Source organism: Hippopotamus amphibius, chromosome 5, assembly GCF_030028045.1.
Source record: "Hippopotamus amphibius kiboko isolate mHipAmp2 chromosome 5, mHipAmp2.hap2, whole genome shotgun sequence".
Lineage (NCBI taxonomy): Eukaryota > Metazoa > Chordata > Mammalia > Artiodactyla > Hippopotamidae > Hippopotamus > Hippopotamus amphibius.
Window position 1 is genome coordinate 55,824,585 of NC_080190.1, and position 26,257 is coordinate 55,850,841.

Below are 26,257 nucleotides of genomic sequence, written 5' to 3' on the forward strand. Positions count from 1 at the left end.
ATTATTTCAAGAAAGTTAAAAACACAACTGAAACACAAAAAATTTGTGCAGTGTATGGAGAAAGTGCTGCGACTGATCGAACTGTGGCAAAAGTTGTTTGTGAAGTTTTGTGCTGGAGATTTCTTGTTGGACGACACTCCACAGGTAGACCAGTTGAAGTTGATACTGATCAACTCAAGACTTTAATTGAGAACAATCAACATTACACCATGTGGGAGATAGCCAACATACTCAAAGTATCCAAATCAAGCACTGAAAATCATTTGCACCAGCCTGGTTATGTGAATCACTTTGATGTTTGGGTTCCACATAAGTTAAGTGAAAAAAACGCTCTTGACCATATTTCCACATCTGATTTTCTACTGAAACATAATGAAAACGTTCCATTTTTAAAACAAATTGTGACTGTACAATGTGGATACTGTACAATAATGTGGAATGGAAGAGATCATGGGGCAAGTGAAACCATCACCAACCACACCAAAGGCTAGTCTTCATCCAAAAAAGGTGATGTTATGTATATGGTGGGATTGGAGGGATTGGAATGGAGTCCTCTATTATGAGCTCCTTCCGGAAAACCAAACGATTAATTCCAACAAGTACTGCTCCCAGTTAGACCAACTGAAAGCAGCACTCAACGAAAAGTGTTCAGAATGAGTCAACAGAAAACACATAATCTTCCATGAGGATAGCACATGACCACATGTTTATTTGATGACCAGGCAAAAGCTGTTACAGCTTGGCTGGGAAGTTCTGATTCATCTGCGGTATTCACCAGACATTGCACCTTCAGATTTCCATTTATTTCAGTCTTTACAAAATTCTCTTAATGGAAAAAATCTCAGTTCCCTGGAAGACTGTAAAAGGCATCTGGAGCAGTTCTTTGCTCAAAAAGATAAAAAGTTTGGGAAGATGGAATTATAAATTTTCCTGGAAAATGGCAGAAGGTAGTGGAACAAAATACTGAATAAGTTGTTCAATAAAAAGTTCTTGGTGAAAATGAAAAATTTGTCTTTTATTTTTACTTTAAAATTGAAGGAACCTTTTGGCCAACCCAATATATCAAAAACCTGTTGCTCAAAGTAGTCGCTTTCATTAATAAGCTTAGCTAGATCTGCTGTATAACCTGCTGCAGCTTCTATATCAGCACTTGCTGCTTCACCTTGAACTTTTATGTTACAGAAATGGCTTCTTTCCTTCAACTTCATGATCAAACCTCTGCTAGCTTCAACATTTTCTTCTGAAGCTTCCTCACCTCTAGGCCTTCATAGAATTGAAGAGATTTAGAGCCTTGCTCTGGATTAGGTTTTGCATTAAGGGAATGCTGTAGCTGATTTGATCTTCTATCCAGACCACTAAAACTTTCTCCGTCTCAGCAATAAGGCCATTTCACTTTCTCATCATTCATGTGTTCACTGGAGTAGCACTTTTAATTTCCTTCAAGAACTTTTCCACTGCATTCACAACTAGGCTAACCACTTGGCACAAGAAGCCTAGCTTTCAGCTGATCTCAGCTATTGATATGCCTTCCTCACTAAGCTTAATCATTTCTAGCTTTTGACTTAAGGTAAGAGATATACAACCCTTCCTTTGGCTTGAATGCATAGAGGTCATTGTAGAATTATTAATTGGCCTAGTTTCAATATTATTGTGTCTCAGCAAATAGGGAGGCCTGATAACAGGGAAAGAAATGGGGGAAGGGCCAGCTGGTGGAGCAGTCAGAACACACACAATATTTATCAATTAGGTCCTCCATCTTATATGGGCAAAGTTTGCCCCAAACAATTACAACAGTACATCAGAGATCACTGATCATAAATCACCATAACAAATATAATAATAATGAAGACATGTGAATATTGTGAGAATTACCAAAATGGGACACTGAGACATAAAATGAGCAAATACTATTCAAAAAATGATGCCAATAGACTTTCTGGAAGCAGGGTTGCCACAAACCTTCAATTTGTGAAAAATGCAGTGTCTGAGAAGTCCAATGAAGTGAAGTGTAGGGACTTCCCTGGTGGTCCAGTGGTAAAGAATCCACCTTCCAATGCAGGGGATGCGGGTTCGATCCCTGGTCAGGGAACTAAGACCCCACATTCCACAGGGGAAACTAAACCTGCACGTGCCACAACTACTGAGCTCACATGTCTCAACTAGAGAGCCCGTGTGCCACAAGCTACACAGCCCACGCACTCTGGAGCCCATGTACCACAACTAAAGAAGAGAAAAACCCACATGCCACAACTAGAGAGAAGCCTGATGCCACAACGAAAGAGTCTGCATGTCTCAACAAAGATCCTGCGTGCCACAACCAAGACCTGACACAGCCTAAATAAATAAAATTAAATTTAAAAAAAGAAAAGAAAAGGAAAGAAATTTAAAAAAAAAAAGTGAAGTGCAACAAAATGAGGTATGCCTGTACAGGGACTTTGGGGGGGAAATAAGGCAAAAGAAAAAAACAAATAAACAAAATAAATCTGTACTTGCCTCGCTGCCCCATGACAACACAAAGAAAAAAGACGAAAACTCACAACTATCAAAACTCAGCTGGATCATCAACCTAATACCAGCATCCTGGAGCACTTTGTAACTGTCAACATGAAACAAAGGCAGTTGGAAAAGGGAAGCGAGTGGCTTTGTAGCTCTCACAGGGCGTGTTTCAGTCTGAAAACTAGAGTTGTGCCTACAGCCTTAGGGCCCTGTTTTCTGAGTGCTGGGATTCTGGGCCTTTTCCCTTACTGTTCCTGCCCTCCTGCTAGTTGACTACTTTTATTTCAAAAAGAGAAAACCAGAAAATAAGTCAGACTATGTGGAATGTATGTATGTGAAATATGTGTGTGGGGGGGGGAGCATGTACAGAAACGAGTGGCATGTGTGTGAAGCAGCGGGTGTGCATGGGTGCACGCAACCATCTGTGAGAGGGTGGTCGCTATACTATTTCATTGCATTCTGAGTAGCCAAAGGCAGCAAAAAATCCTGGTAGTATATTTTAGTAGGTACAGTTTTTCCATAGTTCAAGAGCTCCAGTTCTGATTACTTGAGAATTAGGTGGTAGGGCAGGGGCATAGGCTGCCAAAATGGAACAAATGTGAATTAGCAAATGCCGCTAGAAATAGAAACAGGCCTGGAGTTCTGAAAAAAGTTTCTTCTAACTATAGATCTAGGATGTAGAACATTACATATATGGACAGACAGCCTGACTTTTGACCTATCATTTGAGCAATTTTGTTCTCTGATCAATTAAGAGTAAAACACACACACACACACACACTCTCACTCACTCACTCACTGAGAGCCTCTGAATTTCATCTACTCTCCAGACCCTTGACTTCTCCCATCTCCGCTGCAGCTGCTCTGACTGACACTAGGCAGACCTGGCAATTCTGCCCTCTGGAGTACAGAAGCCTTTTCTGGCTGTCCTGGGAAGCACCTTCCAATAAAATATCAGCAGTAAGTATTATGTTGGGCTCTGTTTTCCAGTGAACTCAACGAAACAAATCCTGAGAGGAAATACTTGAGATTTTCAAAAAAGAAGACCTTGTATCAATGATTTGTGGAGAAAGACTGTATTTGTGAAAATGATCTATTAGAGGATCTAGAAGAAAATTACTATCTACTGCAATTCAAATTGTACTTGCTTCCATACAAGTGCAAAAACAACATGATTTTCATATAACCTAGCCAAAAGCAAAATGGAAAGAACAGGAAACAACAAAAAATGCTACACAATAGGTTATGAAAGGGAACATGGAATATAAAGACAATTACAATGGAAAAATCATACTAAAAATCCACAGTGGAGGCACTGAAGAGCAGGATTAATGCTAAGGATATGGAAGACGAAGTTAAAAAGCTTGCCTACAGTGGAGAGGAAAAGAACCAAGAAGTAAAAATAAGAGAAAAAATGGTGCATATGGAGGACAGAAAATGGAAAGCTTACTATATCCAGTTACTCATTATTCTTAAAGAAGACCCCAAACAATGCACAAAGAGTTATAAGAGAAAACTTTCTTGGTCAAAAGGTCTTACCCAATTTTAGGCAAGCCCTTGGAAAAGCCACGAAACCCAGATATTCTGGCACATCTCCAACAGTCCTGTCAGTTCTGGAAACCCAACCTTGGGACAACCTTCAGGACAACCCAACCCTTCCTTGAAGACTGGCTGAAGTGTCTGTACTACATGGAATGCTTGCCTAAATCCCTCACCCAGGTTATGCTCTCTCCTTCTAAAATACCTTTCACTTCTTAGTTCTTATCACAATTGATATTAATTACTGATTTAATAAATTGTTCCATTCTGTCACTCAAAGTATGTTATAAGCTCCATGAAGGAGGACCCTGTCCATTTCCCACTATAACTTCAGGTAATTTTGAAGTACAGACAAAAATTTAAGACAAAGGAAAGAGATTCGTCACATATTGATAAAAGTAAAATGAAGTATCAGTTGCCATAAAATGTATTGGGCTAAATGACATGACATTCAATGTTAACTCATTAATCTGACACAATTTTAAGGACTTCCTACTCTATTTTAGACACTGTAAGAAACTGACACAAGAAAGGTTAAAGAGGAAGCGAAAAAGGGGTAACCAATGTCATGTTGGGCAACTGCATGCAACAGAAGAGAGCAGGACATGGTGTGCCACATGGAGGGTTTGGTAACAGGAAACCATGCATCAGGGTGATCGAGTTTGCAAGGGTCCAATGCAGTGAAACCATGGAGAATGGGTCTGTGCTTCTCTTGCTACCTGACGAGAAGCAAGACAACTTCAAAATGGCATCAGGGACAACTGCTGACAGCTCAGCAAAACAGCTGGCTTTTGTCCTGGACATAATAGCCATGATATCCCCGCCTCTCTGGTCGAATGCATCACCCATTAGAAGCCCACAGTTTGGTTACTTAGAGATTTCCCAGCATACGCATCGATTCATTTCCTTCATTTTCAGCCACTTTTGTTTCTTCTGTATTTGTTACTTACTTTTGTTTTCAATCTAAACTCTGCTTAAAATTTCCCGTCTTTACCCCTGTTGTTTAGTTTGGGTTTTCTTCTTCTTTGATGAGCCTCATGCAGAATTATCTCCTAATTCCTATCTGTTTGTATCTAAAATGAAAGCAATGGGCCCTGGCAGGTTTTGGAGAGTCCTAATTTGCATGGTCAGAAAAATTGGTTGAAGACATTTAGATTCTGGGATCAAATATTTGCATTTTAGGGAGACTGAAAAGCTGTACATTGATAACACTATTTGAAAAATGTTGAGATATAAAGAAGAAGAAAACGAGATAATATGTAAAAAGTTTGGAAGGAATGCTTTTGACTTTTATATTTTGTGACCTAATTTTTTTCTTCCTCTCTCTTGCCAATTTTTTTTTTTTTTTTTTTGAGGTAGGGGGCAGGCAAGTAAGTGGATTTCAAGTTAAAATATATGCCTAGGAAAAACCCTGAGTTCCCAATCAAGTCTATTCCATAATCAAGAGCACTAATCACTTTATAAATATTAAAGATGTCGCAAAGTGAAAACGTCTTCCCTTGGCACTGTTGCAGTATTTCACCACCCCACCATGTGTGCAGGACAGAGAAGGAAGCAGAAGCACCAGAGCAAAAATTCTACTTTGGGCTTTTTCCCTATGTGAGCTTTATATATTTTTAAACTGCAATTTATGAAAAGACATGGATTAAATGTATTCCTAAGGATCTTGAAAAATTATAATTTAAAAATAGTATTAAAATAAAATAAAACATGTATTACATATGCCTATATGGCATAGACCAAGCATGTGGTATTGAGAAATAGGTGTGATATTTAGGAGCTTTTTTCTTTTTAAGATAAGGAAGCATATTTCTAATAAAAGCCCTACAAACTCTCCTCAACTTCCACCCTCGACTATTCCCCACACTCAAGGAAGATCTTCTGGACCTGCTCCTTCATAAGATCCTTAATGTAACACGTTTGATTTTAAGTATCTACCACAAATATGACCTTGAAGGTTTCTTGAAGCTTTAATTAACTCTGTATCTGCATTTATAAGAAATCCACTTCTACCCCCAGTTGGAATTCCACAGCTTGGATTTGAATTCACCTTCTTAAAACCTTTTCACCTATTTTATCCCTGAAAATACAGTCTGTACAGTTCAGGGCCTTATAAAGTATATGTCACTATATCCTAAGCAAGGAAAGACTATTCAAAAGTCTTCAGCAGGTTTGGGTACACATATTCAATAATACCAGAAATATATGTACATGCCCATGTGACTGAAGAATCATAAGGTCTTCCCACTCTTGTCTTTTTCTCCTATTTTAACAGTAAAATGATTATCTCATTTTAACTTGTATGTCTTCATTGTTGTTTTTCTATTTTTCTCTATGCATATCTTGTTTTGTCTTTGGTCACTGTGAGTTTTTTGTTATAATCTTTACACATTTATATATTATTCTATTTGAGTTCTATTGAGTTCTATTATTCCTTTTGAGTTAAATTTGTGTATGTGTTTGTGTGTGTGTGTAACTTATTGTTGTATTTCTAATTTTTCCTCCCAGTTTCGTGATATAGTATTGTTCCCTTCTTTCATTAAATCCACAGCACTGAGGTGAAATTGGCAAGAAAGATATTTTTAATCATGTGGTACCATTAAAAGTAAGTAATTTTATTTCATTAGAATCTTGTGTCCCCTTTAATATCAAAACAATTGAGGTTCTAGAACTAATTTCCTATGGTAAACTATTTACGCGAGATAAAGGCATCTAGAAAATTTAAGGAAACAGAATTAATAAATTTATATACAGAGGGCCCAAGAAGTGATCATTTGGAAAGGAACACAAAATTGGGTTCAAATTGCTGAAGTTTAATGGATGTTTGTGTAGAGTCAGTTTGCAAGCACATATAAAAGTGGATCCATCTTTCACAGCTGTATAAGGAAAGCAGTAGAATGATAGTTCAAGAATATAATTTCTTTACCAAAAATTGTTTACAGTCTGGATAAGTGAATCTCAGGTCTGGATGACTTTTGCCTCCCAGGAGACATCTGACACTGCAGACATCTTTGATTGTCACAGTCTGATGGCGGGGAGGGGCATGTTGCTACCGGTGTCTAGTATGCAGAGGCCAGGAATGCTGCCTTCAATATGCAGGGTGGCTCCATGCTCCAACAGAGAATCATCTAGCCCCAAATTTTAATAGCGCTGAGGCTAGGAAACCTGTGTCTAGATTAACATAATTCCACTAAGGACATATTTGTCACTGATTGCTAAAGATGAGATGTTCTTTGATGTAGCACATTTCATTAATATGTGTGCAGGACAATTTATAAGTTTTTCTCACAATCGCAAACATTTCTTTGATCATTTCAGGAAGCACTTAGAGAAAGAATCCTAACAATGGGAAAACTCAGATATTCAAGTTGAATAGCTTTTTTTTTTAAGTGCTCTATAAACCGGGTTCTTTTCTTAGCCGTTCTTTGCAATGTCCTTTGCAAGTCCAAGTCCTCACTTCCCTAGATGCAACCAGGCCATAAATCACCTAGACCTCCATTTCTAGCCCTTTATTTCTAACCCTATAGTGCCCACAAAACAAAGCTTCAGCAAACATTTTTATTAAACTCAGATTAAAATCCAAACTTAAACGAGACTGTGGCAGTGACATAAAAAAGCTAGGAGATGGCTTTCCAGGTAAAGAAGAGAGCAAAAGTAAAAATGCACAAGAAGAAAGATACACGGGAAAATCATGAGAACACCTAGCACAGCAAAGAAGTCAGGTAGAGAAAACATGAGAACCACATACAGAGGCTGGATATGCCAGACTATGGACTAACTTGAAAGAGGACGACACAGGATGGCACTGAGTCCACAGATGAAAGCCTCCTTAGGAAGGGAGGATGCTGGAGGTGCCATATTTTCCACAGCGTGAAGCAGAGTGTGTCCTCAATGACTGAACCGAACTGGATCCCAATCTCCCTGCAAATGTATCTAACATAATAAAATTTTGCTTCATGGATAACAAACACATTTAAACATTAGCTCCCTATTCCAACTCTGGACTGAATTTTTGCAGTGAATTTTTATGCATTTGGTAAAAACGAATAAATTAGGAAAATGTTTATACCAAGAAGAGTCCTAATATAATCTTACCTTGTTAACATGTATGACACAATCTAAATGCTTATAGAAAATGACATTATTTCATTATTATTAATGACCACATTATATTTACCTTCCATTTGCATGACAGAGAAAAGGTGATATCTTCCTTATAGGTTAAATACAGGACACTCATTCATATTCATTAATTTTAGCCTATCAATCTTTCCAAAAGTGTGTTTTCTTTGTGTATTTGATATACATTATTTGAATACTGAAAAGATGTTCAAGGAAATATCCAAACCAAAAAAGAAAATGAAAAAAAGTAAGGAATAAGGATGAGAGTCAAGGGGAAAATATGAATTTGTATTGAAAGAAAAATGAATTTCATTTAGAAGGTAAAATAAGCTAGGCATTTTAAAGAATATAAAACTAATGAAAGACATTATGTAATGAAATTTTAATAAACTTTCACTTTCTAAAATGTGCATTAGTGTTGAATATTTGCAACCTTAGTTCTGCAGTGACTGACTGAGGAAAGAAATGTGATATTAGACACTAGTTTTCAAACGTGCTCAGATGATGGAGCACACAGAAGCCACGTATCTGTGTGTTTAGAGATCACTCACTATATGCCAGGCACTCTTGCAGAAATCACTACATGATTTTCTTTAATTACCACAATAACCCTGTGAGATTATTATCCACATTTACAACTGGAAAAAGCAAAGCACGAAGACATTAAGCAATTTGTCCACTGCAGGATCTAGAACAGTGGTTCTCAAGCTTTAGGCAACATCAGAATCACCTGAAAGGCCCCACCCACAGAGGATTTAATTTAGTAGGTCTGGAGTGCAGCCTGAGAATTTGCATTTGTAACAAGTTCCCAGGTGATCCTGATGCTGCTGGCCCTGGAACGACACTTTAGAAGTTCTGAGCTAGGATCTGGTTAAGAGCACTGGAGCCCAAATAGACAGGATGCAGAGTCCATGGTCTTAACCACATTAGAAGCCACCAGAAATGTGGCCACATTATACATGTGACAAAGGTCACCATCCCTGTAGACACTGTCACCAAAACCCTGTCATATGGAGTGGAAGCTTCTGTTTCCAAGTTCTTTTTTAATCTCATCCTAGGCCTTCCTGGAAGATGAACAATTTCAGGAAATGAATTTAATAAAGAATAACTTTGAAAAAAAATCATGTATATTAATTACTTTCTTTGAATTGTAAAAAAACGATCTTAATTCAAGATCAGCAGCAGGGTCGCTTTGTCTAGGTTTGCTCAGTATGAGTTATCTGCAGAAACACAATATGAGAATCTGTTTTATGCTAAATGGTAGACTGGACAAAGATTAGAAAATGTGAGTTCTCAGGTCTAGTTCTTCATTAATTTTCTAGTGAAGAAAAGCATGTCACTCTCTGTACCTATAGTTATTAAGCTGAAACACAACTTTTGAGTTCAAAAACATAATAATGCTGGTTAAAACACTTAGAAAGATACAGCGTTAAAAATATGTGAAAGATTTTTCTGTAAACCACCACTAATATTTCAGACTATGAGTCAGAGTAGATATCAAATTATAGGATAATTGATTTTCAACACTTTCTAAGTGCTCCTTTTCCTTGGTTCTAAAGGAAATCATCTGGCCTTGCGCAGGAAACATAAAATACACAGAAATACCCAAGGATTTTCCTTACAAGCCATACACACAGTCAAATGGTTTGCAGTAAGGAACTGGCACATTTTCTGTGATTAAGTATAATTTTAATTGTTTATAAAGCACCAAATCTAGATAATTATCAAATTTCTTAAAACTACAAAGACATACTGCCTGAAAAAATTAGGTCCACAGAATATTAGAAATACCACACTTTTAAAAATGTAATAAAACAAAGTTTCAAAGTACCATATATAAGTCAGATGGCGTAACCAGAAGTCTATCTGTCTGGCATAAGTTGAGGTGTATGAAAACAAATGGTTGAAAAACAAATGCTTCCTTCAGTCATGAACAACGTAATTTATTCAGAACACTTTGGCTGGTCGTGGTAATGACTTGAAAAATAGCAACAGAAGATGATTCTGCATAAAATTGTCTTAAAATTCACGTGACACACACCCATCCACACACAGAGACAAAATCATATTAATCTTGGTGGTAGCACTGATGATTACTGATAAAATATAAACAGATTTTGAATTGGAGATGAACAAAAGAACAGCTGAAAGCAAGACCTCTAACATACAAAGTTTAAAAGTATGCTGAAAAAAAAAAGCAAGAGGTGAAATGAAACTACATGTAGAAGAATGAATCCTGAGTATTTTAAATGATCTGAAGTCAAAATATTACCAATAAGCCATATTGTCCCACTGTTATCACCTGAGAAATCCTGCATTCAAATTTGATTTATAGACATTTTGCTCATCTGACCTATTATTAAACGCATCTGTTCCAGAAATACAGCCAATTATTTCTCATAAATCTTCACGTCTTATTATAAGAGTTAAAGCTTTCTGCTTAATGAAATTTCACTGGACTTGAAAAAATGAATTTCTTCTCACTGTAATGATGTGTTGGAGATGCACATGTTCTTAATTAACTTCACTTTAGTAAAGGAGGGCTTCCCTAGATGTAAGTGCTTAACTGATATTTGCCATGGAGGGGAGTCACGAGCAAGAATCCACAAACTTTAGTAAAATGAATGAGAAACAGCGTGACGCCCTAACTGGTGAAACAGAATCCATGCGTTTTCACTTCCCTATTTCTATCAGTATCTGAAGAAACGTGTGAAGAAGTCTTTGTGAAATAAAGGTCTTTGTCAAAAATGAATACAAAAAATCATGACAGAATACCATCAGATACCATCCTTACACACTGGGTGGTCGCACACCCCAGGAGAGGGCTGCCTTCAAGGACAACGATCAAGCCGTGGACAGACTAGAGGAGCAGTATTGTTGGCGGATGACCCAATCGGTGGCCAGAGATGCTTGATACTGATAGGATTTCTTTGGCTTAATAGAGAGGTTCAGCCTCAGGGTTGGAGAAAGGGTCAAGCCTCCCTTAAACCAAAGGAATTTTATGACCAAGAAGAAGAAGCATCTCTGGGTGATAAGACCTTCAATTCCAAGTAAGGCTGTCAACACCCCCATACCTGCTTCCTCCCTTATGAATCACATGTTCAGTTTCTAGCTTCACTCAGTTCTGAAGCCATTCTGACCTGATTACAAATCCCAAAGCTTTCTGTGTCTTTGGGGCCATCAGCAGGGCCTGGGAGTCATGGAACCCATAGAGTTTCACCAGCACCACTATTTAAGCAGCTGTTATTGCGCAATCCTTTGGGAAACAGGGAGAAAATATTAGAACTTGTAATATATTCATTTCTAAATCTTTTCTTTAAAAATTGGATGTTTATGTATGTATATTTTATAATGTTCACAAGATGTTACTTCTGTCATGCACACACAATTCATAGATAATCACACGTATTAATGTTTTATACTCATAGCATTGTTACATTTAGGGTTGTATGATAAAAAATTTTTTAATTAATTTTTACTGGAGTATAGTTGCTTTACAATGTTGTGTTAGCTTCTGATCAAAATATTTGAAGAACACCGATCTAATGGTTTCTGACTGCAGATTGGAAAGTGACACACCTACATGACCGCTTTGCTTCCCAGGCTGAATGTTTTACTAATTCTGGGACATCAGTACGCGGCTGTGACCATATACTATAAACAGCAATGTGCAAGATCCCTCTACCTACCTGGATAACCCAGCTCAAGTCAAAACTTCTTTGGAAAATTCATCTCCTTATCATTGAGTTGTTATAAAAAGCAAATAAACTCATTTATGTGAAAGCAGTTTCTAAGTTGTAAAACACTATGAAAGTGTTAAGACAGTGGCTAAAATTAAAGTGCTTGGAATCACAATGAAGGGAACTGATTCTTATTGAATGCTACTATTGCTTTTGAGATCCTATCTCACTGTGTCTCCACAAAATGTTGACTACAGCAGGACAAGTATGTAATTTGCATTTGTGTGCTTATGTACAAGGTGTTTTCCATTTGATCCACCATAAGAAACTGCTGTTTTCCTAGGTGAGTTAAATATCAGCAATTTCATATGGTTCCAACAAATAGGAAAATGATCATTTTACATATGAGGAAATGAAAAGTAAGCAAATTGAAGTGACTTGCCCAAGATGAAGAACCAATAAGTGGAGGACCTAGAAAGAGAACCCATGTCTTCTGTCTCCACAGCTCCCTCCTGCATGATGACCCACATGGTGCTCTTGCAACTTCAGAGACCTAAAAAGTAGACAGCAAGCATCCTGACAAACTCAGCACTCTTTGTCACCCCTTAGGTTCTTGCTGAAGAGGCATAAAAAGCACTGCATTTCAAAGGAAGAGGTGTGTTAACAGCACCTCCAAAATATGCTCTGTGCAGCCAGCCTGCTGTCCTGTCTCCAAAATCTATATTAAGTAAGACAAATTAAATACTAATTTAAATGTCATACTAGGTGCCACAGCAATAGCTAAATGCATTCTGGAAGGTGATGCACACTCAACTGAATATCACACTGGATTGCTGATGGTCTCCTACATTTATGTAACTATTATTTCCAGCCAGTCCTAAAGAATGGTGCTTCATCAGCCCTACACAATAGTACAAACCACTAAGGAAATGCCCTCATCCTTGCCAGGAGGTGATTTTTAGAAACGCTGCACTGTCTCCGAAGACTCGCTTGGCTACCTGTGAGCAGGCAGGATGCACACTCTTATTCAGCCATTCATGGCATGGCATTTCTCTGCCAAGGATGCCTTTCTACTCCCTGGAGTCAAATCTGGCTTTTCCTTAGAAAACAAAACAAAGTGAGAAAGACTTCACCTCAGACATCTTCATTATCTTATCCTGCATGTACCTCTGAGAAGCTATTTGAACTCCTTATATAACTCTTTAAAGAAAAGGAAAGGAAGGACCAAATTTCTAAATGTTGTTATATTTGAGCAAAAAGTCCAATAGTTTAAAGCTTGGTTAATGGCTTAAACTCGAATCAGTGCTTTGCATTTAGAAATATTCATAATTCATTCCAATCATTAAAGAAAAGAACTAAGTATACAGGTGATGGATAGGATGCCTAAGGTTGTATTTCAGGAGTACTCTAATTCCATCTACTAAGGAAAAAGGAAGGAAGACCATCTGGATTTTAGGCATCCAATAAATATTAACATTTACCAAGTTCCATATTTATGGCAGCTTTGTTAATTCACTCAAAAGGTCATTTCTGGCACTCATATGATCGTGTAAGTACAAAATGATGATGGATCCATTATACTATAAGAAGACATGAAGTTTGTTTTTACCAAGTACCAATGAACAACACAAATGCTTATTCCTTACTGGAAGTCTCTGCATTAACGCCAAGGAGCTAATTCTGAAGATAATTATAAAATAGTTACCTATTATTGCACACAAATCAGTATGTGCATAAATCTGAATGCTCAATTTTAGGTAAGGTTTAAAATGTGTATTCATTTGTTTTGACAATACTTGCAACCTTAAACAGGTTGTCAATTTGATATTGTGTTGATTCGGGGTATTTTCTCCCCTTCCATTTAGCTTCCTCTTTGATTTTTGGTCTCATTGCCTAGCTTTTGGCACAGTGAGAAAGCAATTTTCTCCAGAGTCAAAATTAGTACTGCATCATGAATTATTCAGCTCGACACATTGCTTCTTGCAGCACCCTGTGCTCTTCCAGCCCCAAAGTTTGAAGTCTTTGCTTTCACACACCCCAATCTCCATTCAACGCCCTGCCCTTCACTTCTCCCCCCTCCCAATATGGCCACCCAGCAGGCTGGCACCCTGGCACCTGATTGAATTTGTTGTATATTTAAATTTCAAGTCACACAGTCTCCTTCTAGCTAGAGTGCTTCAGAGTGCAATCACATGAGGCAGGCTGTTTCCACATAAAACAACTTCAAATAATTTCTGTGAGATGGGAGCCAGCCTTTAATAACTTCACCTTAAAATAGACTCATTGAGAAGAGTCTGACCGAGCCTCAGATGCCTAATAAATATATTAACTCTATCTTTAAAATCTTTATATTCAGCAAATTTAATGTTCTCTTTTTCTCTATACAAAGCATCTTGTCTGGATATGTTGTAGTCATATTTCAGTTTTCTCCCTGTTACTTCTCTTCTCTATTTATTTTCTCCAGAAAATCTTCCTTATAGGTATATAAAATATATATCAATATCAATACAGATATATCATAATCCCATTCCTTGAATTAATCCAAATCTCAAGTTTAAAGAATTACACACTTATTATGCTTATACATTTTGAGTATATATCCTTGCTTTTTTCATTAAATTTACTTATGAAATTGTCATAAAGCCATACTTTAAATAAACCAAGCTTGATTTCACCTGGGGGAAGGTTGGGAGCAGCATCTTACCTAGACTTATGATAAAATGTGAAACTGAAAGGATTTTAGAGCAAATTAAAGCAAAAGAACACAAATGTAAAACTGATAAAATAATACCTCCTTTAAAGTTTTCCAAATAAATAAAATCAACGCATTCACAAGAGTCCTATTGAACTGTCTTAAAAATGCACTCCTGAGATAATTTTTCCATTAAAAAGATGCTCCAGAATACAAAGTACTGATCTATCATTTTATTGTTCCAACTAATAGGCAGGCCTTATCCTGCACTGACAGAGTTATTCAAAATTTAGTAGTTTGAGCACAGGGGTCAGGAGAAGAAAGCAACCATGTCGTGCTAAAATGACGACCTTGGCGCTGGATAACGGAGTCTATAATGCCAAAATCAGTTACAGACATGAAGATGTCTCAGTTATTCCTAACTATCAGTTCAGGTCAAAAACAGCACATCTTAAAACTTTTACTGCTGACCAGATAGATGAAAGAAAGGACCCTTTTCTATTCTTCCTTTTCAAAAGGGCTACTTGGTGAATTGGGATGTCCAAAGACAAGTTTGGGATTACCTTTTTGGAAAAGAAATGTTATCAGGTTGATTTTTTAGATACTAATATTATTATCACAGAACCATATTTTAACTTCACTTCAAGAATCAATAAATGAAATCTTACTTGAAGAATACCAGTTTCAAGCAGTATTAAGAGTAAATGCTGGGAGAGAAAGATGGCAGTGAAGTAGAGGGATGTGGAATGCATCCCTCTCCACAGATGCATTGGGAATGCAAGAAAAGACGCAATAATTCCCACAGAGAACCAGCTGAACACCAGAAGATGACCTCGGACACCAGAAAGGACTGCAAGGATCCCGACATAACTGGTAGGGAGGCATTCACAACAGTTCAAAGAGGGTGAAGTGGCTGAGCTGTGGCAGACGGGAGGGAGTGAGAAACACACAGAGGGTCCACACCAAGGTTCAGCGTTCCCAGACTGAGACGTCGATTCACAGCTGAACGGGGGTCTGGGAGCAGGAGCGTGGGAACCAGAAAACTGGTTTAGGGTGAGAAACATTGTTGGCAGTGGGGAGACAGACCGAGAGGACAGGAGGGAAGAGGTCTGCAGCAAAGAGTGCCTGCCCCAGAGAGCTGCGGGGCCATGGTGGCAGCCGGATGCTCCTGGCTCACGGGTGGGGGGGAGGAGCCACAGGCGTAGCCTCTCTCTCTCCCTGCCACAGACGGACAGAGGAAGGACCCCTGTGGGCCAAGCTAAGGTACTCAGGGATAACAAAGGCTCCGGGTGGGGCTGGCTTAGAGTGCTTGCAGCCGAGAGTCAAAAGCCCACAAAGAGGCCCAACTCTGAGATATTCTGTTTACACCTGAGCCACCGGCATCCCTCTGCAACAGGCATCTCCATTCCTGACTGAAACACTGTGACCCAAACAGGGCACCACTGCTCACTCACTCCCAGGGTAAGGAGCCACTATTCTACCCTCTCTCTCCCCACACACCAGCGCTTACATACGAACAATAAAGGAAGCTCTGTTGGTTGCAGAATAATACAAAAAATCCAGGGCAGGTAGAAGGACACTTACAACTGAGACCCCAAGGAAAAAGAAATATTAGTATTAATTCTATTGAACTGCTCTGTTCTGGGGTCAGTTCTAGTTTTGTTTGTTTGTTTGTTTGTTTGTTTTTATTAATTGCAATCTTAGTCCTAAGGGATCTACAAATTTTATAACATATTTTTTATTCTATTTTCTATTCTATTTTTTTAGCCTTTTTATATATTTCTACTTCTAGCTAAGTTTTTTGTAGGGCTGACTATATATCTCTCCAACCTTCTTTTCATCTCTATCTTTTATACATTTCTATTACTTTTTATTTTCATATTTCCAGTCACACTGTGCTCTTCTGTTGCCCTGTCTTCTATCCTTTTTTAGTTTATTTTATCTTAATATACTTATAAGCAACATTATTGGTCTGCTCAGTCTCCTTGCTTTATTCTTCAGATGACAAACCACCTTGGTATTTAATATTAGGTTTTTGTCTTTATCTTAGTTCTTAGCATAATCGTCTAATTTCATTCTGAGAATCTTCAATCTGGTGGTACTCTAGCTCTTTATTATATTTGATCCTAGCTTTCAATATCTCCCTGGATTTGTGTTTGTGTGTGTGTGGTGTTATTTGTTTGTTTGTTTGTTTTTGCTTTTGTTTCTGTTTTGTTCTGTTTTGGTTTTGAATTTCTGTTGGTTTTCTCTTTGAATGTCTGATAGCATACTGGGGTTCTTCTGTCAGGTCTTTCTAGTGCCTTATGTTCTATTGGATTCAGTATTTGTGTGCCATATACATGTATGTGTTTCCTTGACGTAGTATTTGTTTGACTCAACACTTTGCCATAAGTCTGGGGCTTGGACAGTCTTCCTTAAACCCCTTTATTGCCAGGACAAGCAACCTCTGCAGTTGGGACTACCATGAGGAAACAAAGAAACATCAGGCAGGCAAAGAAGCAGGAAAAAAACCCACAAGACCAAATAAATGAAGAGGAAATAGGAAAAATGCCTGAAAAAGAATTCAGAGTAATGATACTAAAAATGATAAAAAATCTTGATAACAAAATACAGAAAATACAAGAAACAGTTAACAAGGACTCAGAAAAACTAAAGAACAAACAAACAGCAATGGACAACAAACTAACTGAAATTAAAAATACTCTAGATGGTATAAAGAGCAGAATAACTGAGGCAGAAGAATGAATAAGTGCGTTGGAAGATAGAATGGGGGAAACAACTGTCACAGAGCAGGAAAAAGAAAAAAGAATAAAAAGAATAGAAGACAGTCTCAGAGACCTTGGTGATAACATTAAGCGCAACAACATTCGAATCATAGGCATTCCAGAAGAAGAAGAAGAAAAGAAAGGGGCTGAGAAAATACTTCAAGAGGTTATAGTGGAAAACTTCCCCAACATGGGAAAGGAAATAATGAACCAACTCCAAGAAGCACAGAGAGTCCCATACAGAATAACCCAAGGAGAAACACACCAAGACACATATTAATCAAACTAACGACAATTAAACACAAAGAAAAAATAGTAACAGCAGCAAGAAAAAAGCAACAAATAACATATAAGGCAAAACCCATAAGGATAACAGCTGACCTTTCTACAGAAACTCTGCAGGCCAGAAGGGGATGGCAGGATATACTGAAAGTCCTGAAAGAGAAAAACTTACAGCCAAGAATACTCTACACAGCAAGAATCTCATTCAGATTCAATGGAGAAATCAAAAGCTTTACTGACAAGCAAAAAGCTAAGAGAATTCAGCACCACCAAACCAGCCTTACAACAAGTGCTAAAGGAACTTCTCCAAGTAGGACACACAAGAAAAGGAAAACACCTACAAATACAAACCCAAAACAATTAAGAAAATGGTAATTGGAACACACATGTCAATAATCACCTTAAATGTAAATGGATTAAATGCTCCAACCAAAAGACACAGACTGGCTGAATGGATACAAAAACAAGACCCTTTATATGCTGCCTACAAGAAACCCACTTCAGACCAAGGGATACATATAGACTGAAAGTAAAGGGATGGAAAAAGATATTCCATGCAAATGCAAGTCAAAAGAAAGCTGGAGTAGCAATACTCATATTAGACAAATTAGACTTGAAAGTAAAGACTATTACAAGAGACAAGGAAGGACACTACATAATGATCAAGGGATCCATCCAAGAAGAACATATCACAATGGTAAATATCTATGCAACCAACACAGGAGTACCTCAACACATAAGGCAAATGCTAACAGCCATAAAAAGGGAAACCGACAGTAACACAATAATAGTGGGAGACTTGAACACCCCACTTACATCAGTGGACAGATCATCCAAAGAGAAAATAAATAAGGGCACACAAACTTTAAATGACACAGTAGACCATCTCGACTTAATGGATATTTATAGGACATTCCATCCAAAAACGACAGAATACGCTTTCTTCTCAAGTGCACATGGAACATTTTCCAGGATAGATCACATCTTGGGTCATAAATCAAGCCTTGGTAAATTCAAGAAAACTGAAATCATATCAAGCATCTTCTCTGACCACAACGCCATGAGACTAGATATCAATTACAGGAAAAAAACTGCAAAAAATACAAACACATGGAGGCTAAACAATTCACTCTTAAACAACCAAGAAATCATTAAAGAAATCAAAGAGGAAATCAAAAAATATTCTAGAAACAAATGACAATGAAAACACAACAACCCAAAACCTATGGGACGCAGCAAAAGCAGTTCTAAGAGGGAGTTTTATAGCAATACAGTCCTACCTCAAGAAACAAGAAAAATATCGAATAAACAACCTAACCTTACACCTAAAACAATCAGAGAAAGAAAAACAAGGAAACCCCAAAGTGAGCAGAAGGAAAGAAATCATAAAGATCAGATCAGAAATAAATGAAAAAGAAAAGAAGGAAACTATAGCAAAAATCAGTAAAACTAAAAGCTGGTTCTTTGAGAAAAACAAAATTGATAAACCATTAGCCGGACTCATTAGGAAAAAAAAGGAGAAGACACAAATCAACAGAATTAGAAATGAAAAAGGAGAAGTAATGACTGACATCACAGACATGCAAAAGATCATGAGACACAACTACAAGATCATGAGAGACTACTAGGTTATGCCAATAAATTGGATAACCTGGAAGAAATGAATAAATTCTTAGAAAAATACAATCTTCCAAGACTGAACCAGGAAGAAATAGAAACTATGAACACACCAATCACAAGTATGGAAATTGAGACTGTGATTAAAAATCTCCCAACAAACAAAACCCCAGGGCTGGATGGACTCACAGGTGAATTCTATCAAACATTTAGGGAAGAGCTAACACCTATCCTTCTCAAACTCTTCCAAAATAGAGCAGAAGAAGGAACACTCCCAAACTCATTCTATGAGGCCACCATCACCCTGAAACCAAAACCAGGCAAAGATGTCACAAAAAAAAGAAAATTACAGATCAATATCCCTGATGAATATAGATGCAAAAATCCTCAACAAAATAATAGCTAACAGAATCCAACAGCATATTAAAAAAGTCATTCACCATGATCAAGTGGGGTTTATCCCTGGGATGCAAGGATTCTTCAATATATGCAAATCAATCAACGTGATACATCATATCAACAAATTGAAGGATAAAAACCATATGATCATCTCAATAGATGCAGAAAAAGCTTTTGACAAAGTTCAACATCCATTTATGATAAAAGCTCTCCAGAAAATGGGCATAGAAGGAAATTACCTCAACACAATAAAAGCCATATATGAGAAACCAAAAGCCAACCTCGTTCTACATGGTGAAAAACTGAAAGAATTCCATCTAAGAACAGGAACAAGACAAGGGTGTCCACTCTCACCATCATTATTCAACATAGTTTTGGAAGTTTTCGCCACAGCAATCAGAGAAGAAAATGAAATAAAAGGAATCCAAATTGGAAAAGAAGAAGTAAAATTGTCACTTTTTGTAGATGACATGATATTATACATAGAAAACCCTAAAGATGCTACCAGAAAACTGCTAGCACTAATGGATGAGTTTAGTAAAGTAGCAGGATACATAATTAATGTGCAGAAATCTCTTGCATTCCTATACACTAACAATGAAAGAGCAGAAAGAGAAATTAAGGAAACTCTCCCATTCACCATTGCAACCAAAAGAATCAAATACCTAGGAATAAACATGCCTAAGGAGGCAAAAGATCTCCATGCAGAAAACTATAAGACATTGATGAAAGAAATCAAAGACGACACAAACAGATGGAGGGACATACCATGTTCCTGGATTGGAAGAATCAACATTGTGAAAATGACTGTACTACCCAAAGCAATTTACAGATTCAATGCAATCCCGATCAAATAACCAATGGCATTTTTCACAGAACTAGAGCAAGAAATCTTACGATTTGTATGGAAACGCAAAAGACCCCAAATAGCCAAAGCAATCTTGAGAAGGAAAAATGGAGTTGGTGGAATCAGGCTTCCTGACTTCAAACTATACTACAAGGCCATAGTGATCAAGACAGTATGGTACTGGCACAAAAACAGAAAAGAAGATCAACGGAACAGAATAGAGAACTCAGAAGTAAGCCCAAGCACGTATGGGCACCTTATCTTTGACAAAGGAGGCACGAATATACAATGGAGAAAAGACAGCCTCTTCAGTAAGTGGTGCTGGGAAAATTGGACAGCAACATGTAAAAGAAGGAAATCAGAACACTTCCTAACACCATACACAAAAAGAAACTCCAAATGGATTAAAGACCTACATGGAAGGCCAGACACTATCAAACTCCTAGAGGAAAACATAGGCAGAACACTCTATGATGTCCATCAAAGCAAGATCCTTTTTGACCCACCTCCTAGAATCATGGAAATAAAATCAAGAATAAACCAATGGGATCTAATGAAACTTAAAAGCTTTTGCCCAGTGAAATTAACCACAAACAAGACAAGAAGACAACCCTCACAATGGGAGAAAATACTTGCCAATGAAGCAACAAAGGGCTAATCTCCAAAATACACAAGCAGCTCACACAGCTTAATACCAAAAAAGCAAATAACCCAATCCACAAATGGGCAGAAGACCTAAACAGACATTTCTCCAAATAAGACATAAAGATGGCCAACAAACACATGAAAGATGCTCAACATCACTAATTATCAGAGAAACGCAAGTCAAAGCCACAATGAGATATCACCTCACACTGGTCAGAATGGCCATCATCACAAAATCTAGAAAAAAACAAATGTTGGAGAGGGTGTGGAGAAAGGGGAACTCTCCTGCACTGTTGGTGGGAATGTAAGTTGGTATAGCCACTATGGAAAACAATTGGAGGTTCCTTATCAACTCGATGATGGGTGATGCCTTAGAGGGCCAGGATGGGGAGGGTGGGGGGGTAGTCGAGGGAGGTAGGGAATATGGGGATATGTGTATAAATACAGCTGATTGACTTTGGTGTACCTCAAAAACTGGTACAAGAGTGTAAAGCAATTATATTCCAATTTAAAAAAATAATAAAAATAAAAAAATAAAAATAGCGTAAATGCTGGGGCTCTCAGTACACACAGGTATTTCCGAGATACTCCTTCTGAATTATGCTGTATCACTGTAGATAGTGGATATTCCTTTACACATGTAGTTCCTTATTGTAGAAGAAAAAAGAAAAAAGAAACAATTATTCGGATAAATGTGGGAGGAAAACTCCTAACCAATCATCTAAAAGAGGTCATATCTTACAGGCAGTTACATGTTATGGATGAAACACATGTGACTAATCAAGTGAAAGAAGATGTGTGCTATGTGTCTCAGGATTTTCATAGAGACATGGATATTGCCAAGTTGAAAGGAGAAGAAAATACAGTAATGGTAGACTATGTTTTTCCTGACTTTAGTACAATTAAAAAGGGCTTTTGTAAGCCAAGAGAAGAGATGGTGTTAAGTGGAAAATATAAATCTGGGGAACAAATTCTTCATCTGGCTAATGAGAGATTTGCTGTTCCAGAAATACTCTTTAGTGCTTCTAATATAGGAATTCAAGAAATGGGAATTCCAGAAGCTGTTGTCTATTCAATTCAGAACTTACCTGAGGAAATGCAGCCGCATTTTTTTTAAGAACATTGTTTTGACAGGAGGAAACTCCCTTTTCCCGGGATTTAGGGATGGGGTTTACCCAGAAGTTCCATGTCTTACTCCAACAGAATACCATGTTTCTTTTTTGCTGCCTGAAAACCCTATTACTTATGTCTGGGAAGGTGGAAAACCGATATCAGAGAATGATGACTTTGAAGATATGGTGGTAACAAGAGAAGATTATGAAGGAAAAGGACACAGCGTCTGTGAAGAGAAATTTGATATTTAAGAAATGTTTCTGAAAGTTTTGATTATGAAAGAGGTTTGATTCTCAACCTTCTTTTTAAAGGAAGTTAAGGACCTGTGTTACCTTTCATCCTAAAATAACATCTTGAACTTATGTAAATACTTTGCTCCATGGCTTATTTTCAAAGGTTTCTTAGCTAGGATAGTAAGTAAACTGTAACTCAGCCCAAATTTGCATTTAGGAGCCAGACTTACTATAACAATGCTTGTGCTGTTTCCAAGAGTAAGTTATCTTTCATCAGAAGATGAAAGAGTGAGTACATTTTAAGTTTAGTTCTTTATAGCTAAAAGCACAAACTTACCTGTCTCACTGGTCAGGTTTCTTTAGAAGGTAGTTTTGTGGGACTGAGGAGGAATTGGCCAGAGTATTTCCAGGCCGATATGAGTTCTCTCTTTCTTTTAGAACTAAGTATTTTATCTTTCAATTGTCATTTTTATTTATATATACTAAAGTTGGAAAAACTAATCTATGTGTATGTAATGTTTATTTTTTACTTAGCGTAAGTTTGAAAGGATGAAGACCAAGCCAATTTATTAAAGTGTTTTTTTGGTCACTAAAAAAAAAAAAAATTAGTGGTTATATCATATCATTGGGTAAAAAAAAGTTTCTGATCACCCAATTCCAGGGAGCAGGGATGATTATTAAATAAACATAATCCTTAAAGTACATAATTCTACTTATACATAAATGATCATTGACAGATGTTAACGCTACAGTTCTCTATTCAAACATGTTTAATTGGGACAAGATAGGCCTCTTTAAATTAGAAAATATGTCATATTCCTTTTAAGAGAGGTGGTTTAATATGTATGTAAGCTTCAGAATTTAAAACATTGAAAATATGTTCAAAGGAATGCTGATTTTGATAAATAGATGGCATTCGACTCACTTATGCTGGCCAGCAGCATGCTACATGCAGCATTTTACTGTAGTTGCTGAAATGATTAGTTTAAATGTGTGCCAAGATTCAGAATTTATATTCTGAAAACTTTCAAGGCTGTAATGTTCAACTTGTATTTTAACAGATTCCTTGAAGATGTTAACTTTGTGATTTTTGATTTATGCTTCCAAGTGCGATTTTACGGTTTGAGTAATCAATGTTTCTCTTCCCACCACTCTTTTTTCCCTTTCTTCTCTCCATCTCTCCTCTCAATGTCATGGAGCTGTAAGAAAAGAGACTCTGGTGCAATCCCTGGGGGTTAGTTGATGAGCAGGGACCATATGTTCCTGACTTTCTTCAGAGATTACTGTGTGTATTACATTGACAAACCAACTCCCTCAAACAATTCTGGATAACTTCATATTACACAAACAGCTTGCTAATGAGTCGTGGTGGCAGTTGCCATATTTTAGTAATATTTATTAAATTGTTATGAGGCATGAAACTGTATTGCTTTATCTCTGTGATGAATTTGTTAAAAGCTAGAAGGTTTTGTTTTTGAAAATAATCTTTCTTTTTTACCCTCATATGTATTTTAAATATTTTTCCTCTTATTACTGATATTCATTCAGGGAAAACCAAAGAACAAAGATCCTCAAACATATTTTTTAATGTTCTTTTATCTAACTGACGGTATGAAGAGCAATGTGGGAAAACATTATAGTTAAGGGCGTGGCATAGTCTTCTGTGGTCCAGCCTCTTCTGAGAGTTTTAGGTGAGAGGATGAAAGTAAATGAAATGAAAGTACATCATAATAAACAGTCACTGCAAGGACCTACTTTCATTATTTACAATTTTGCAGGTCATGCCAGTGACTTATCAAGGTATACAATTTTGAATGTCTGATTATAGTAGAAGGGGAATACAGGTATAATTCTACGATACCATTCCCAATTGCATGTAAAGGACTTCTAATTTTATTTAATCATTGTTTAAAATATACCAAGAAACCTAAATGTCCATCAACCAAGGAATGGATAGAGAAGATGTGGTATATATACACAATGGAATATTACTCAGCCATAAAAAGGAACAAAATTGGGTCATTTGTAGAGACATGGATGGACCTAGAGACTGTCATACAGAGTGAAGTAAGTCAGAAAGAGAAAAACAAATATTGTATATTAACACACACGTGGAATCTGAAAAACTGGTATAAACAATCTTATTTACAAAGCAGAAATAGAGACACAGACATAAAGAACAAACGTATGGATACCAAGGGGAAAAGGAGGAGATGGGGTGAATTGGGAGATTGGGATTGGCATATATGCACTATTGATACTATGTATACTATAGATAACTAATGAGAACCTATTGTATAGCACAAGGAACTCTACTCAGTGTTCTGTGGTGACCTAAATGAGAAGGAAATTCAGAAAAGAGGGGATATATGTACACGTATAGCTGATTCACTTTTCTGCACAGTATAAACTAACAGAATATTGTAAAGCAACTATACTCCAATAAAAAAATACCAGAAAGGCTTAGCATGTTAGAGCTATTGCCTCTCTCCAGACAAATCTGTTGGATTCTTTTTTATATAATTCATATCTATGAGACTGAAGTAAGTTAAATACCTTCCTTATGCCTCAGTTTCCTTATCTATTAAATGGTAATAATAAGTGTTAGTCTCTGATAGTTTGGGTTAAATGAGATAGTGCATATAAGTTGTTTTGCAAAAATTTAATGGTCAAATACTACAAGCAACTTTAAACTATAAATCAGTTGATGCTATTCTTTAAAATGACAGTTTCCTTATACATCTATTCTATTTTTACTAAAAATAAAGTCAGTTGTGTTTATTGAGAACCTACTACGTGCCAGGCACCATTCTAAGGCTTTACATGTGCACAGTCATTTGAATCTCACAAAAACTCTACAGGTATGTATGTTATTCACCCCATATTATGAATAAGGAGCTAAGAAGCAAAAAGGAGATGTTAACTTGCCCAAGCTCATCCACTAGTAAGTGGCCCAGGCTCTTTACTACTAAACTCTAAGTGCAAGTAAATATATGTTTTCCCTTGGAGATCTTGGGGTTTCTTTCCTAATTAATAAAAATAGAAGATATTTAAAAATGATTGCTGAAAATAATTCACTCAGCTACTCTCTCATTCAGCTAGGACAATTACCTTGATTGCCCAATACTATCACACTATAATCAGGAGAGAACCAGAGACATCCAGATTGGAACAAACCTTAAAGGTCATTTAGTCCAGCAACTCATCTGGAAAGTCTATTGCTTCTCCAGCATGTTCCTGCTTTCTTTTGTCAAAAACAATTAGGAAAGCAGAAATGCAGATCAAAGGATTTAGCATCCAAGAATAGGAACTGCAAAGCACAAGAGCCAACTAGCCAAGGGCCTGAGCCTTTCCCAGCCACAGTTTCCTCATTTGTAACATGGAATTAATAATATCAATCTCACAGTTTGGTTTGAGGCCTAAATTAGACAAAGTATGGGAAATCTACCTTACAAATGTGCTATGTGATTAGTTTTCAAAAGTGCTATTTCTATTCTTTGGGGCATAGAAATGATGAATTTGCTGATAGAGAAGAAATTTAGAACAAATAAAAAATAGACAAAAAGATTTTAATATGTAGCTTGGTAAAGGTCACTGAGATAGCTACAATAAAGAGCACACATTCAAAGCATCTGGAAGTCGGGAAGCAAACAATTACTTCAGCCAGCCCAAAGGGAAAGCCAAATGGAAAGCAATGAATAGACCTCATGGGTGGTTCAGTCTGTACATAGTAACCCCCGTGTTGGGGAGATTAGAAGAGACAGGGGATTCTACCTCTGGAGATAGGACTACTATTCCTGCAACATGCTCATTTCTTGGCATGCTGC

General features: G+C 37.1%; 1 protein-coding gene and 1 pseudogene across 3 annotated transcripts in view; one reads left to right on the forward strand and one right to left on the reverse strand.

Moving 5' to 3' along the window:
* NRG3 (neuregulin 3) overlaps window positions 1-26,257 on the reverse strand; it is a 1,075,402-nt gene that overhangs the window by 718,667 nt on the left and 330,478 nt on the right. The window lies entirely within an intron of this gene.
* Window positions 14,872-22,448, forward strand: LOC130854569 (actin-related protein 6-like; annotated as a pseudogene).